Source organism: Sminthopsis crassicaudata, chromosome 1, assembly GCF_048593235.1.
Source record: "Sminthopsis crassicaudata isolate SCR6 chromosome 1, ASM4859323v1, whole genome shotgun sequence".
NCBI lineage: Eukaryota > Metazoa > Chordata > Mammalia > Dasyuromorphia > Dasyuridae > Sminthopsis > Sminthopsis crassicaudata.
In genome coordinates, this window is record NC_133617.1 from 38,930,832 (window position 1) to 38,947,297 (window position 16,466).

Below are 16,466 nucleotides of genomic sequence, written 5' to 3' on the forward strand. Positions count from 1 at the left end.
CCCATTCACTTTTGGAGTTTTAATAATCTAACACTGTTGACTCATATTGAATTATATTGAGTTTGCAGGCCCTGAAAATCTCAAGATATTTTTCCATCAAAATGCTATGGAGGATTCCCCCTTATTGGAAGTCTTCAAGCAAACACTGGCTCACCGTTTGTCCAGAATATCATCTAGTGCTATAGTGTCAAATTCAAATATTAACTTTAAAAATCACATATTAACTTCTAAGTTGAATTGTATTTTTGTTTATTTTGTATTTTGTTAAGTATTTATCAATTACATTTTAATTTTATTTGAGAAGCATTCTAGACTTTTACATGGCTGCAGTTTGATGTTTTTGATAAAGTGAAGTCTTGTTCAGTCAGAGGTTGGACTGTATGATTTTCAAGATCTCTTTCGATCCTAAGATTCTCTGAAAATTATTATTAATAATAATAATGTTGTTCAGTCATTTTTCAGTTATGTCTGACACTTCATCAACCCATTTGGGATTTTCTTGACGAAGATGCTATAGTAGTTTGCTATTTCCTTCTTCAGCTCATTTTACAGATGAGGAAACTAAGGCAAACAAGATTAAGCAACTTTCCCAACATCTATCTAATAGTTAAGAAATGTCTGAGATCAGATATGAATTTGTCTTCCTTACTACAGACCAGCACTTTATATACTGCACCAACTAACTACCAATAATAATAATAATGAATATTTATGTAATACTTTACAAATTTACTTCATTTTATCTTCACAAAAAACTTGGTAGATAAGTGTTATCATTCTCATGTTACAGAGAGGAGGCCGAGGTAAGAAGAGACTAAATGACTTTGGCCAGAGTCACATAGTTACTGTGTCTGAGGCTGAATTTGAATTCAGATCTTACCTCCAAATCTAGTAGCACTCTTTCCGCCATGCTACCTAGCTGCCTCCACAATCAACTCCTGCTCTTTTAATAAAGTTTTTCAGCGTTTTGTTTTCCTCTCCCTGGGCACTAGTTGGCAGAAGCCATAATGTACTATGTAACTAAAATCCACTTAAACAGAGGCCATTCAGACTGATTTTGCTTGTTGAATAGTAATAAACAAAAATGAATTTTCTTAAAAAATGTATTTTTGATGATTAATGCCACAAAGAGAGCCAAGTTGCTTTCTGAATTTAAACAATACTCTCTGACTGAACTGTGACATAGAAACTCATTATATATAAAATAGCATAGGATGAATAAACAAGCAAACTTGTCCAGTAGAAATTTAGATGCCATCATTATATCAATCACATACTGAAGCACTCTTCCAAATGAAGCCCTTCCTTTGGACAGAACATGGCTCACAACAATGTAAAACTGATTGAATCTCTACATGTACATATATTTTTAAGAAGTCAGATACACAAAGTCTAATATCTAGTATGAGCAGCTAGGTGGCTCAGTGATTAGAGCACTGGACCCAGATTCAGGAAAATTCATCCTCTTTGAGTTCTAATTTGACTTCAGATACTAGCTGTGTGACTCTAGGCAAGTCACTTACTTAATCCTGTTTACCTCAGTTTCTTCATCTGTAAAATGATCTGGAGAAGGAAATGGCAAACTACTCCAGTATCTTTCCCAAGAAATCCCCAAATGAGGCCACAGAAATTTGGACACAACTGTAACAAATGAACAATAACATTTGGTTACTATTAGTTCAATTAGAAAAAAAAAATAAATGTTATTGAATGTCTTCTATATGCCAGATACTATGTTAAGTGCTAGAGAAATACAAAGGCTAAGGATAATAGTTGCTACCCTCAAAAAGCATACATTCTACTGGATTGCTACATTATATAAGGAGAGAAAAAATATGAGAGAATTTAAAAGGGAGCAAGCATTACAACCTAGAAAGATTTCACATTTAGAGGCACCTGGGCTGAACTTTGAAAGATTTGAAGTATTCGAGGAGATGAAAAAGAAGGACAATCTAGAAATGGCTGAAGTTTTTGGAAAGGCACAGGAGACAGGAGGTGCTATGTCAAATTTGGTAAATAGCTATTGACTGGATTAATGATAGTGGGAGAGAGATTGTGTAAAAAGATAAAAAAATGTGAAATGTATTTCAAAGTATAAATTAAAGTTTGCTTATTAAGAGCTTTAAATCACAGACTGAAAATTCCTATTTTATCCTAAAGGCCAAAAAGAGCCATTGAAAAACTTTGAGCAAAATAGAAACTTGGATGCCTTAGAATATATTAATGTATGATAATATACATTATATAGTATACACATAGTATACAATTTATACACAGTATTTAAGTTGTAATGTACCTTAGAATGCTTAACAATTATCCATGAAAATAAACATACTGTATATGATGCCATTTGAAGTCATTTCTAGAGGTTATGGAATTTATTGGGATTTAGGGGCTATTATATATTTGAATGAGGTTTGGAGGTTTTTCAACACAAAACCAAAAAATAGATTTAACACTAGAAGGAACCTTAAGGTAATCTAATCCAAGCTCCTCATTTTTTAAATGAAGGAATTGAGGTTGGGAAAGGTTATATTAATTGCCCAAGACCACACAGAGAGTAAATGACTGAACCAGAACTTGAATGCAGGACTTAAAAAAAAAATGAAGGTAGAGCGATACTCACCTTCCTTCTCCTTCCTCCTGTTCCTCCTACTCTATACCTCTAATAGACAATAGACAACATTGCCCCTCAGATATAAAGAACCAAGCTGAGCTAAGTCAGGCAGTGTATACCATCTCAGAAGTAAAGAAGGATAATTCAGTGTTTTGACCTAAAAGGTCTCCTGCTCAGCAGCAGGCTACATTAAAGAGTAAAAGGAATTCAAGATGCATTGTTGAAACTCACATTTATGTAGGGATTATTCATACACAGCTTTATTCATTCACTATGTTAAGATCACTTGTAAATAAATTTTGACTTGAGTTTATTTTAGAATATTTGCAAAAGCATCTTCTACTACAGTGTAATTCAAATACCATTCTACTGCCTGCAGAGTTTCTTTTTCAAATTGGGGAGATCCCAATGTTTTGATTCTATATTGGAGTGATGAACAGAGAGCAGGTTCAAACAGAAAAAAAATATACATTAGAAAAGGAAGAACAGTAGGTTAAGAAATAGTTGGATCACCCCCAATGGCAGGTGTTCCCCAAAGCTCTATCCTTGGCTGTCTTTTATTCCTTCTCTATATTTTCTGTTCAAGGGATTATGTCAAGGGGTTTGAAGAAGAGAAAGGATGGTCACAGCAAATGCCCTCTATTTTCTCAGTAATTTCTAAGGCAAGGTCCTTAGATTAGAGAATCAGGAGTAAGGATGGTAGGGGATGCTTGATGAGAAAAGTAAAGGTTTAAAAGCAGTTTCAGTTGGGGAGGGGGATAAAGATTCGATTAAAGAGGATTAAAAGGACTCCTGGAGGTGATGAGGGAAGAATAAAAGGATTACTAAAGCCCAAATGAGATTAGATAACAAATTTGTAGTTGCCCCAGTTGGCTCAGTTACATAATTTCCTTCAGCTCTGAGCAGCAAGATAATTAATAGAAGTGGAGGAGGCAGATGGTGGGAGTAACTGAGTACCTAGTACAAAGCATGATATATAGTAGATCCTTAATACATACTTGATGCTTGCTTGAGATATGACATTGTCCTGTTATATGATCTTATGGAATCCAAAAGTAACACCAGAAGTAATGTCAAGGATCACAGAATCATAGAACATCATGTTTGGAATGAACTTCAGAGATCATCTGGTCCAACTGACCAAAAATCCCCTCCTTAACATGGTCATCTAAGGTTGGCCCCAATACCACTAGTGAAGTTGGGAGCCCATCATTAGCCCATTCCTCTTTGGCATAGTACTCATTGTTAATTGGTATAAATCTTTTGTTAAGTTTTATTTGCTTCATGATCAAATCTAGGTTTTTCTCTATAATTTACACATCCCAAAAGTCATAGAATTATAGAATTTCAATGCATGCACAAAATACACACCTTCTGTAACAGAATTGGAAAGCTCCCATATGGTCCCCCCTTTAAACAGGAAGCTGATCACCTCTCAAGGCAGATTATTCACAGGAGTAGTATTTTTTTTTTGTTCTTTTTTTTTTTTAACCTCAAATATAAACTTGCCTCTGTAACTTAAATTGCTTCTGATAATGGCCTCTGGGCTCAAATGAAACAAGTATAATCCCTTCTCTACCTAACCATCCTTTAAATATTTAAAGGAAGTTATCATTCCCCACTGCACACAGTATATATATACATACACACATATGTACATGTAGATATACATATTCATATATACACATGCTGGAGTTCACACACACACATGCTCACACATAAACACACATGCCTGGTACTAAGGTCAATGTTCAGTATACAGTTAAAATATTCAATGAATGATTGAATTAAATTGTCTAAATAAAAAATAGTGTGATTTTGAACTTAATTTTTTGGTACTATTTGAATGAATTTAATCTCATTTTAAAAAAACCCTCTCTAATGGAGGACAGCCTCCTTATTCTATAATTGAGGACACTGATGGTCAAGAAGATGAAGTGTTTTGACCATGTCACACAATGAGTTAGGAGCACGGTAAGGACTAGGCAAAACAGATCTCCTGACTTCTAGTCCAAGGCTTTTTCTTCTATTCTGAAACCAAGGTCTACCCCCTATAGTAAATTTCTTGAGATTGAAATAATGGATTCTAAATTAGAATAAGGGGCATTGAAAAACTCCCAGAGCTCAAAGTAGGAACCCCAAAACATCAGCCTCATGGTGTCAGACTGGAGCAGTAAACTGGGTAGTTGGATTTCTCTAAACAATTAGGTTAATGTCATTAAAAAGTGAGATGGGAGTCATCCAGTGAGTCATGGGAGTTAGTGGCTGCAATTGTTCCCATGCTCCCAAAAATTTTTAGAATTTTTAAAATGAAGCAACATGAAATACTTCTAGACAAGAAATTTACCCCAGTGGGAAAATTCTCTCCCCTAATCAGAAGATTCTGCAAGCACTACTGGGGTTAGACACATATAAAGAGTTAGAAATGAATTAGACAATTCATCGGTGGCCCTGATTCCCCATTCCTCTATCAGCTTCCTAGTCCCATGAAAAGAAATAAAGAGGATGAAATATCCTAAATTATCTTAGGAAATAAACATATAGCTGCAGGAGCTTTCCAAATGACACTTTCCCCTTGAACTAGTTTTATTTGAAAAATGCCCACTCTCAAAACTACCATTTCCTTTTTTCCTTTTACTTATTTATTGTACTGTTGAACCATGACTAACCTTCATGAGACCACAAATTTGAATTAATTAAAAAAGACAAAGAAACACATTTTTGTCCATTATGATTGAGTGTCCACTGCAATGCCCCTCAATAACAAGCTATCAATGAATACTGTTCACTGTCTTCTTTGATTTCTCTTGACATCATGAAAATACCAGTGGAATGCACCAACAGTTTGCTGATTAGCTTTTATTTTCCCCTTTTGAGCCCATCATCAGACTGTCATAAATTTCGAACTGGAAAAGTTATTGGAGGCCACATTTTCCAGCCCCCTCATTTTAGAGATTAAAAAAACTAATATTGACAGAGGTTAGATGACTTACCCAGCATCACACACCTATTAAGTATGTAAATCAGGATTTGAACTAGTATCTTCCTGGCTCTGAGACAAACACTCTATATCTACTCTGACAGCTAACCATTGCTTTTTTTGGTACATTTTTTGGATGATTATCTTCTATACTGTTTCTTCTTCACATTTATTTATTTACAATTTAATTCACAATCTACTCTCATCCACCATGCTCCTCTCTTTCCCATTCCGAGCAATATTCATTTTTAATACTTTGAAGACTATATTATTCCTTGACTCAGAACTAAATAACACTCAAAACAACAGCAGCAGCAACAGCAATAACAAAAACACATGCTTCAGAAGATTTTCTAAGGTTAACTGTCCCCGCTTTCATCACTAAAAATAAATATTATATAGAAAAGGTACTGGAAAGATGCTAAAGTTTGTTTGGCTCCATCATTACCCACCTCAATTCCTTGTTTTTTTCTTTATTTTCCTCCAGTAGTATCTGCTCAACTCAGAGCACCAGGCATTTGAAAGAGAATGGGTTTTTGTTACCCAAGAGTCTCTGGCAATACCTAGAGAGATCCATATTGAATTTGATTGTCAATCTACATTGTGTGATGGATGACTTAAGTCCTTGTTTAGTTATCAAGGTAGAGGGCATTGGAACACTATCATATATCATAGGGAAAAGAGAAGACAGAAGGGTTAAAGAAAATCCAGATGGGATCCCTATTGTCAGGCATTTGAAACTACCTTTATAAATGAAGAACATGAAAAAAAAATCCCTATCAATCAAAAACTTTCCAGAATGAATTATAAGTAGTGTGATATGCTGTGAAAGGAGCATAGGATTGGATCCAGGATTACCTAGTTTTAAATTCCAGCTCTGTTCCTTAATTACCTATGTGATACCATTTCCTGGGCCACGGTTTCCGCAACTATAAAATGAGGGGTTTTGAGTGGATGGCTTCTGAGATCCCTTTAATATCTATGATCCTATCATTTTAATGTCTCTTTTGTGTTTTATGAAATTGAGGAAAAAATCTTCAGGTTCACTGGGCACAGGAATGGTGATTGGCTCCACGGGGGAATAAATTGACACAATATTTTTTTTGTGTATTTACTTCCTCTTTGTCATTTTCTTAGTGACTCTTCCTTTATTCAGAAAATGAGTCTGGATCAATAAAACTCTCCAGGGATTGAAATTCATGTCTCCATTGTTTTAGACTGTGGAGTATCTTCTGTCAGTCCAGTAGTTTGTGTGGTTCCTTTCCCCCTCCCACTTCTATTTTTTATTGACTAGGTGACTTTGAGATCACTAGGAGCCAAGGCAAGGTCATTGAAAGCTTCCAGCCTGGATTTCCCTAGAGAAAATAGACTGTAAGAAATTCATTTTTCCTTCATTAGCCCTTAGGGGCTGAATTCAACAGTATTGTTCACAAGTTTTCAACAAGACTTATGAAACTGCAGTTCCTCCCAAGATGCATTGTGACATAATGGATAGTATGCCAATACTGGAATTTGCAGATCTGAGTTCAGATTCAGTATCAGCTATATCAGCTGTGTGGTCATGGGAAGGTTACTTACCCTTTTAGGGCTTCCATTCCTCATCTGTAAATTTGAGCTCTTTGGTTTTTTCTTTGATATATGGTGGAAAGGATGGATAAGAGAGAGGGGGGAGAGAAAGAGAGAGATTCCAAAAGAGATAAAGAGAGACAGAGACAAGAGAGATACACAGAGATAGAGACAAAAAGAAATGGAGTAAGGGAGAGAGGGAGAAAATAAAAAGGGAGGGAGAGAATATTTCTTATGTATAGGTCATTTTTGCTCAACTAAATTGTGGGTAGGAATTATTATGCCTTTTGCCATTATATCTCCAGAACCTAAGATAGCACTTGACCATAAAGCAGAATAGGGATAAGGAGAAGAACTGAATCTAGGATTTTATTGGTATAAAATCAAAGGACCATAGATTTAGAATTGTAAGGGACTTTAGAAGTCATCAAGTGAATTCCAGAAACCTCTTCTGTCAATGTAAATTTGGTATTGGTAACTTCATCACAATTTATAATCCTAGAGAGCTGCCTAGAACATTGAGAAGTCAAATGGTCTGCTTGGCCACAAAATCGAGATGGTTCAAGTTCAGGACCTGAATATGGGTCTTTCTAAATCTAAAGGTAGCTACTAAATAAATGCTTTTTGAATGACTGGGTGGATGGGTAAAAGGATGGATAAATGAACAGAAGATACATTATAAGCTATAAAGTACTACATCAATGTCATTTCTTTTTAATAATTATATTAAAGTGCTAGAAAAAGAACATCTTTTGCATTGTATAAAGGAATATAGATAGGCTATTCCCTAAATAGTCTCCAATAACCCAAGAGTTTCTATTCAAAAGTACCAAGACTCTCAAAAGAAATACTAGAGGGGCAGCTAGGTAGCGCAGTGGACAGAGCACCAGCCTTGAATTCAGGAGGACCTGAGTTCAAATGTGGTCTCAGACACTTAACACTTCCTAGCTGTGTGACCCTGGGCAAGTCACTTAACCCCAGCCTCAGAAAAAGAAAGAAAGAAAGAACGAGAGAAAGAGAGAAAGAGAGAAAGAAAGAGATACTAGAGATTACCTTTAAACAAAGAATATAGTTCAATAGCGGCAATCAACAAGCATTTATTAAATACCTGTTGTGCACTAGGTACAGTACTAAAGAATGAAATAATCACTACTTTCAAGCAATTTACTTTGTCAGGCAACATTTATTAAACGCTTACTATGTGCTAGACACTATAATAAACACAGAAGTAATGCTAAATAAAAATAAATAAATAAATAATCTGCTTTCACCACATCATCTGCTTTCAAGGAGTTCACTTTCTAAGAAGGGAGATAAGGATATAAATAAGTACAGAATAATTACAAACTAATATAAATAAAATAAATATAAGGTAATTAGGGAAAGTAGGTATTCACAACTGAAGTAAAGAGTTGGAAGAAGGGTAACTGGAAAAGTCCAAAGACTGGTGATTATATTTAATCAAAAAGATCTTTTTTTCCATTTCTATCTAAAATCAAAATTTCTAAGTTAAGAGTTTGGACTGGTGCACCAAAAATGATGGTGACTGGATTGCTAAGGTCTATAAGGGTCAGGAGACTGGGAAGCTAAGGAGCTTGAAGGCAATAGCATCACAGAGAAGATAAGATGTCTTCTTAGCAACTCTCCCTGCCATGGATAGTGTTAGGAAGTTTATTGTAACAGAATATCCACAAAGATGATTATGAATATTAGGATATCAAAAAAAATTATGAGGAAGGGTATTTACAGCCATCTGGTTAGTACTTGTGGAGACCAACCATTATCTGTATAGATAAAGATGAATGAATGGAAAATATACACAATATCAAAAAAAAAAAGTCTTAGAACAATTTGATATATCATGTATTTTAATTGCCTACAAGCTCAATATGAATAAGTAAATAATATGATAGAGCAGCCAGAAAGTCCTGTGAGAGTTTGGGCTGCTTTGAAAAAGGAATAGCCTCCAAGAATATAGTCGATAGTAACACTGTACTTAGCCCTGGCCAGACCACATTTGGACTATTACATTTCATTCCTGTTACCATAATTTTGAAAAGACATAAACAAGTTGGAATGCTCTTAGAAGAGAGCATCTAGGTGGTGCTTCCAGATCATTTGAGGATTTGCTAGGGAGGGAGAACAGATTGTTCATCCTGGAGAAGACTCAGGGAAAACATGATAACTAGTCAAATATTTGAAGAATTGTCACTGGTAAATGGGATTAAATTTGCTCCTTTGGGCCCCAGAGAGAGGAACCAGGAAGAAACAGGTAGCAGTTACAAAGAGGTGAATTTAAATAAAAATTAACTTCCTAACAATTAGAGCTGTCCAACTGTGGAATTGATTTTCTTGGGAGATGATGGCTTCTCACTCATTGGTGGTCTTCAGGTATTGATTGGTTGATCCTTTGTTGAGTATATTATAATGGGGATTCCAACCCAAGTACTACTTGGGCTGCTAAGATTGATTGCAACCTGGTGTGTTTGGTTGTGTAGAGAGTGGTTGGTGACATTTTTAGGAATTAAGGACAATTAGAAGTGTAGGTGCAGGGCATGAAGTATGGTGCTTGGTCTTTGATGTCATCACACTGTGTCCTCATCATGGTATGAAGAAATATTCAGGGGTTTCTTTGTTGCTCTGCGTTCACAATGCACCTCTGTCCCACTCACATGGTTGGTACTAGCATGAAGAACAAAAGAAGATTAAAGTTATATCCCATTCTTCACTGCTTGTCTGGTTAAAGATTAAAGCATTAGAGATATCAAAAGCAGCATTTGGCATTCATAACAAAGTTGTAGGATGAGGGTAGTGTATCCTCGATACCTTCCCCCACATGTAGCCACAGAAGGGCAAATCACAGAGGACATGAGGTATTAATATATTAATGAAACAGTAAACTAACTAGAAAAAAATGGTATATGCCCGGGATTCCCTTGTGACATATGAAAAATGTTTCACTGAATTGAAAGGGGAAGTTAGGTTTGTCTCACTGAAAACTGGCTATGCCCTAGGAAGATTTTAAATAACTAAGTCTGTAGCCCTCGGGTCTGTTTCAGAATTCTAGTTAGTCCAGACACTGAACAGCTTTATAAAGTCTGGCTTTTGTGCCTAGAGCTGAACTGAATACCCAGGAATAAGGAATAATATCAAGTGCCTCCCTACATAGCCATAATACCAAGTTTTCCTGAAGCCTGAATTGTATTTGTTCCATTTTTATTGAATTTAATGCCTCTGTATTTTTATGAGGGTATAAATACAGCCCTCTGAAGTGACATGGGGAAAATAATACTGCTAATAACAATAATCATAACTCACACTGACATAGGATTTAAAGCTGGCAAAACATTTTCCTCACTTCAGCTCTGTGAGGTCAGCAGTACCCATGTTATGATTCTCATTTTATAGATGAGACATCATCAACTGGGAGCCAAAAAATATCATAAAAGGCAATGAATTCGGCCCCCTCATTTTACAGCTGGGGAAACTAAGGCCAAGGAAAGGAAAGTACCTTACCCAAGATCATATAGCAATTAGTGGAAAATCTAGGGTTTGAATGTGAATCCTCTAAATTCTAAGCCAATGCTCTTTCTACTTTGTCAGCTTCTGAAAAGTCAAGAGACATACCCGTGGCGTCATGGGTGGTAAGTGTCAAAGATGGGACATAGGCAAGTGGTTAAAAATAAAAGAAATAAAGACTTAGTTAAAAATCCTCCTTTACACACAATATTGCCCTACTGATAGAGGTAGTAAAATGGTATAATGGAAATTTCAATGGGTTCAGGGCCAAAAGACCTAGGTATGAGTTTCAAATCTACTACTTATTAGGAAAGCTACTTTCCCCTTCCTGAACTTCAATTTCCTTACGTATAAAACATCAGCTTTTGGAGTAGATTATCTCTGAAGTTCTGTCCACTTCAATACTCAATAATTCTATAAAATAATATGTGAAGTTCACTGCCAAATTTCTGATTTGATCAATTTTGGTGGAGAGTGATGAGATCATAAATGAGAGTCAGAGCCTTACTTTTCTGATTTTTCTAATTTATCCCAATTATGTTGCTAATTTGAAATATATTAGAGTATGAATCTATGAATGAATTCATTTTAAATGATCCCACAGAAAGAGGAATCCATTGGGAGAAGTGAAATGTCTCATTTGCAGAAAGGAAAGCTCTGGAGCCATTTCTTTGTCCCATACAAATATTAGATTGTAAGAATTATAATGGACTTGTGATGCAGAGAGCCATCTATATCCAGAGAGGGAACTGTGGGTACTGAGTGTAGATCACAACATGGTGTTTTCATCTTTTTTGTTGTTTGCTTGCTTTTTGTTTTCTTTCTCATTTTTTTTTCTTTTTGATCTGATTTTTCTTATGCAGCATAATGATTGTGGAGATGTGTATAGAAGAATTGCACATATTTAACATATATTGGATTGCTTGTTGTCTAGGGAAAGGGGTAGGAGGAAGAGAGGAAGAAAAAATTTGGAAACAAAAGTTCCAAAGGGTGAATGTTGAAAGCTATCTTTGCGTGTGTTTTAAAAATAAAAAATTAAATAAAATAAATAGCATCAATTGATGCAAAAAAGACATTCCTTGCTATAATTAAGCTAGTGGTGTCTTGGTGTCTAAAAGCACCAGGGATTATTTGAAGCCATACCTCTGTTTGTAGCCACCTCTCGGGTTCAGAAGAGATTCCTAAACCGTGTTCCCAATGGGAGTATGTGTATGTTTGTTTTAAAGACCCTTTACAACCCAGTCCCTTCCTTTTGTTCTTATGGTTTACTCCCTTCTTTGATCCAGTGATAACTGCTTTCTACATGTTCCTCAAACACAACATTTCATTTTTTGATTTGGTTCCTTGTTACTGACTTTCCACCATATTCAGAATTCTTGCCCTCTTTACCTCTTTCTCTGGCTTTCTTGGTCTATGACTATGCAAACATCAGCCCACTGATAGTGCCTTCCTTCTAAAATTAGGATTCCCTCCCATTTACATTATAGATCATGTATGTACATAGTTATTCACATTTTGTCTCCACCATTAGCATGTGATTTCCCAAAGAGTATCAAATGTCTTTGCCTTTTCTTATATCCTCAGGGTTTTCAACACAGGATCTAAACATTTCATAAATCCTTCTCAAAATACTAACTGCCTTCCCCAAAGTACTTAGGATGGGAAGGCAACCAACTAGTAATTTGTGTATTTGTATTTTCATTCTTCCATTTGGTGTGCTGTGTTTGATATCTGGAAGAAAAATGGAGGTGGCAGTTTGGTGGGAGGGCAGGGTGGCTAGGATGTGATGACAGAGAAAAGGAACAAAACTATTCTCTGTTAAGAACCAAATCAGCCAATCTGAGGCAACCCAGATTGCATCTCTGATGCAATGATTGAATGAGACTGAACTCTATTACATCTTGTCTGGACTAATTACAGCAGTCTCCTAATTGCTCTCTCTACCTTAAATTCTCTCCCAAACAATCCATCACTTAGTCAGCTACCAAGGTGATTTTCCTAAACTCAGGTCTTACTATGTCATAAATAAACTCCAATAGTTCTTTCTTACCTTCAGGGTCAAATGGGAAATACTTTGTTTGACACTGAGTTCTTTATACAACTCGACCCCCTCACCTCCCATATTTCCAGTCTTTTTGCACATCACCTACCTCAATGCACTCTATAACAGTAAAATGGACCGTGGTTGTAGTCCAGCCATACTATCCTTCTCACTGTTTCTCACATAGTGATACATCTCCCATCTGCAATTGTATTATTTCTTCCCTGAATTCTCCTCTCAGTGCCTCATGATGTCCTGGAGATGATCCTGAGTCCCACTGGGTTGGAGGTAATGTTTATATATTCATTATCTGAGGATGATCTAAGTTCACAAGACTTTCTTAGGTATAGTGAATCTACTATCAAAAACTTTTAAAGAGTCTTTGATAAGAGAGATAAATGCATCTCATAAATCCTATACTTCAAGCTAGAAGTAACCATAGAGATCATCTAGTACAACTCCGTAATTTTTCAGATAAATAAGCACTCAGAATGGTTAAACAGTATGTCCAAAATCATTTGTTGTTGTTGTTGTTGTTGTACAGTTGTTTTAGCTGTGTCCAACTCTTTGTAACCCCATTTGAGGTTTTCTTGGCAATGAAACTGTAATGGTTTGCCATTTCCTTTCCAGCTCATTTTACAGATGAGGAAACCAAGGCAACTAGATTTAATTGGCTTTCCCAGGATCATACAGCTAATCAAAGTCTAAGGCCAGATTTGAACTCATGAAAATGACTCTGACTCCTGACTTGGTGCTCTTTCCATCGTGCTACCTCGCTGCCCCATCCAAGATTATTCAGAAATTTAATTGGTAATAAATCGGTATCAAGATTTTTACTCCAAATCTGACACTCTGATTGATCCTTGTTCTGCCCCCTATGAACTTTAAAGTCATATTGTCTCAAGTGACTTTCAGGACATTGCAGTAGACCATTGAAAGATACAGAAACTGAAATTGAATACATTTTTCCCAAATATATATAGTAGATTGTGGGAAGACAACATGGAGGAACAGATAAAAACTCAGACTGGAAATTAGGAAGACCTAGGTTCAAATTCTCTTTTTGACACACTACATCTGAGATGCTTAATCTCATTGAATCTTCATTTCTTTATCTGTAAAGTAAGGAAATCAGGCTTTAATAATTCTAAGATCCCTTCCTGATCTAAATCTATGATCTGTGAAGTGCTAGCTGGATGATAGTAACCATCATCATCATCCTTTTGTCTCTTTGTCATGTCCAGTTCTGTTCCATAAATTAATTTCATGCTGAAAACTTTAGGAGAAATGTATGCACTACTTACTTTTAATGAGGAAATCTATATTTTTTTCCTCCAAGCTTATTTTATTAATGTGTTTCTCTAAGTTCTTCTCCAAGTTCATTAAACATCAGGAAGAGTTCCACAGTAATCCACCCAGTGGGATTGTGTTTTAATTATTGCACAGGATGAATGGAGGATGGAAGCATTTTCTACCAGACAGTGAAAGTAACCAGATAACAGGGCAGCCACTTTATTGTAAGGGAAAGAGCTGAGTGCACGTAGCAAACACATTTTCTGCACCTCTAAAGTCCTTGCTGGTTCAATGAGCTATTTCAAAAAAGACAGAAAATCCCATTCCCCCATCTGTCTATCATTTGTCCAAATAACATTAATTGGTACCAAGCTTTTCTTTCAGTTTTCTACAAAAATAAATTCTCATTTACATAGGCTTTTCTAGTGTCCCACCTTATTAAAATCTATATATTCAACATGTTTTGTAAAAACATAACAGAATAAAATAGGATGGGGAGGTTGATAGAAGAAAGGATTGAATTTAATAGTAATGGAAGAAGTTAATTAGAAACCTGTTTCCTAATCATTAAATCTCACCTAAAATTTTAGTCTTCTTGGTGAAGTCAATTTTTGGCTCTCCATGGCTGTGCAAATTATGAGATGGAGGTTCTATTTACTTGTGCAAATGTGTTGAGAACACTTTTACATCAAGTTTCATTAACTCATTTCAAAAGTTCCACTGCATTCTTTTATTATTAATACTTAATAAATATTCCAAGTCCACCAGCATTTATTAATCACTTAACTATGTGATAAGCAATCTATTAGACACTGGGTATTCAAAGATGAAAAATAAAACAGAACCTGCCCCCAAGGGAATTCCAATCAAAGAGGGTGAAAATTATTATTTTTTCCTTCTCATTTGTTTTTTAATCTATGGTTTACCAAAAAGACATTGTAGAATAGTGGGGAGTGAACCAGCCTGGGAACCAAATTCTGCTTCTTCTTATCTAACTTCTATTCAAAAATTTCCATTGAGAGATAACTCACCGTCTCTACGGACAGCCCATTCCTCTTTGGACGAGCTTTCATTGTGAGAAAGTCTTTACATCAGGCTTCAATCTGGGTCTGCGCACTGTGAGGGTGAAAATTATGCACAGAGATAAATATGCCAGAAGGTCAAGTGAGATCTCAGGATGCAAAGGAATAGCTCAAAGAAACCTCTAGGAAATTTTGAGGAGAGATAGATTTTCCACTGAGAATGGGGAGATGTTCAAGGAAGGAGTCATGAGAAAGGAAACACCTGGGTTGACACCTGTTGAGGTAAAAGTATCCACCACACTGTGCTACTCTGCTTTTCTTCAATGATTCAAGAATCTGTGATTTCATTAGTGAAGGTAATATATTCATCATTGCAGAATACAACCCCAATGAAAATAGAAAAGTGATTACTTACCCTCAAACACAGATAAGTAAGTATAGGGTTTTGAACCCAGGTCTTCTGAACTCCAAATCCATCTACTTGTCCCCATATTCTACTTTCTATCCCCTTTCCCCTGGTTTTTTGGATGAAGAATCAAGGAAACCTGTATTGTGTTTTCCTAGAGATGGGGGGGGGGGCAGGCTAAAACATTCAGCTGAATCTAATTATATGAATTTCAGAAAGGATAAGTGGAAAGATTTATGCTAAGATTAAAAAGATAATCTTCAAAGAGACATATTAGGGAGAGACGTAGCAGCTATTTTTGTCTGAAAAACAACTGAATGTTTCACTGGAGTGCATGCACAATGTGAGTCAACATTGTGATGTGGCAGCCAAAAAAGCTAATATAATCTTGGGATATATTGAAAACCTCATAGTTTGGGGCAGTTGGATGGTGCAGTGGACACAGCACTAGTCCTGAAGTCAAGAGAATCTGAGTTCAAATCTGGCCTCAGACACTTAACACTTCATAGTTGTGTGAACCTGGGCAAGTCACTTAACCCCAATTGCCTCAGAAAAAAAAAGAAAGAAAAAGAAGAGAAAAGAAAACTTCATAGCTTCCAGAAATAAGAAGATGCTTTACCATAGTCAGACTATTAGAAGCTATAATTTTAAGTACTTTGATAAACAGGAGAGTATCCAAAAAAGAGCATCCAAAATGGTGAAGGTCCTTGAATCTATACAGTATGAAGAATACTTAAACAAATTGAGAAAGTCTAGCCTTAAAAAAAGAGATCATCCAGGAGGGACCTATATTTGAACACCCCATAGTGTTCAAATACCAGCAAGCTATTTGTGTAAGAAGGATTAGATTTGCTATATATGGTCCCCAGAAGGCAGAACCAAGAGCAATGGGTATAAATTAGAATATGGCCATTTGGAAATGGAAAATAAGTTGGATATAAGAAAACATCAGAGGTCTCCAAAGCAAAATGGGCCTCTGGAAGAGTAGGTCCTCATTCATTGAAGACCTTCAATCAGAGACT

The 16,466-nt window shown here is 36.0% G+C and overlaps 1 protein-coding gene and 1 long non-coding RNA gene across 2 annotated transcripts in view; one reads left to right on the plus strand and one right to left on the minus strand.

Annotated features, from left to right (window-relative positions):
* Positions 1-16,466, plus strand: part of TMEM132C (transmembrane protein 132C) — a 525,373-nt gene that overhangs the window by 389,733 nt on the left and 119,174 nt on the right. The gene's annotated exons all lie outside the window — the stretch shown is intronic.
* Positions 8,327-15,337, minus strand: LOC141560753 (uncharacterized). The gene is made up of 2 exons (XR_012487805.1): positions 15,048-15,337; positions 8,327-9,845 (listed from the first exon to the last, which is right to left on the minus strand). It is a non-coding gene; the product is annotated as an uncharacterized LOC141560753 (long non-coding RNA).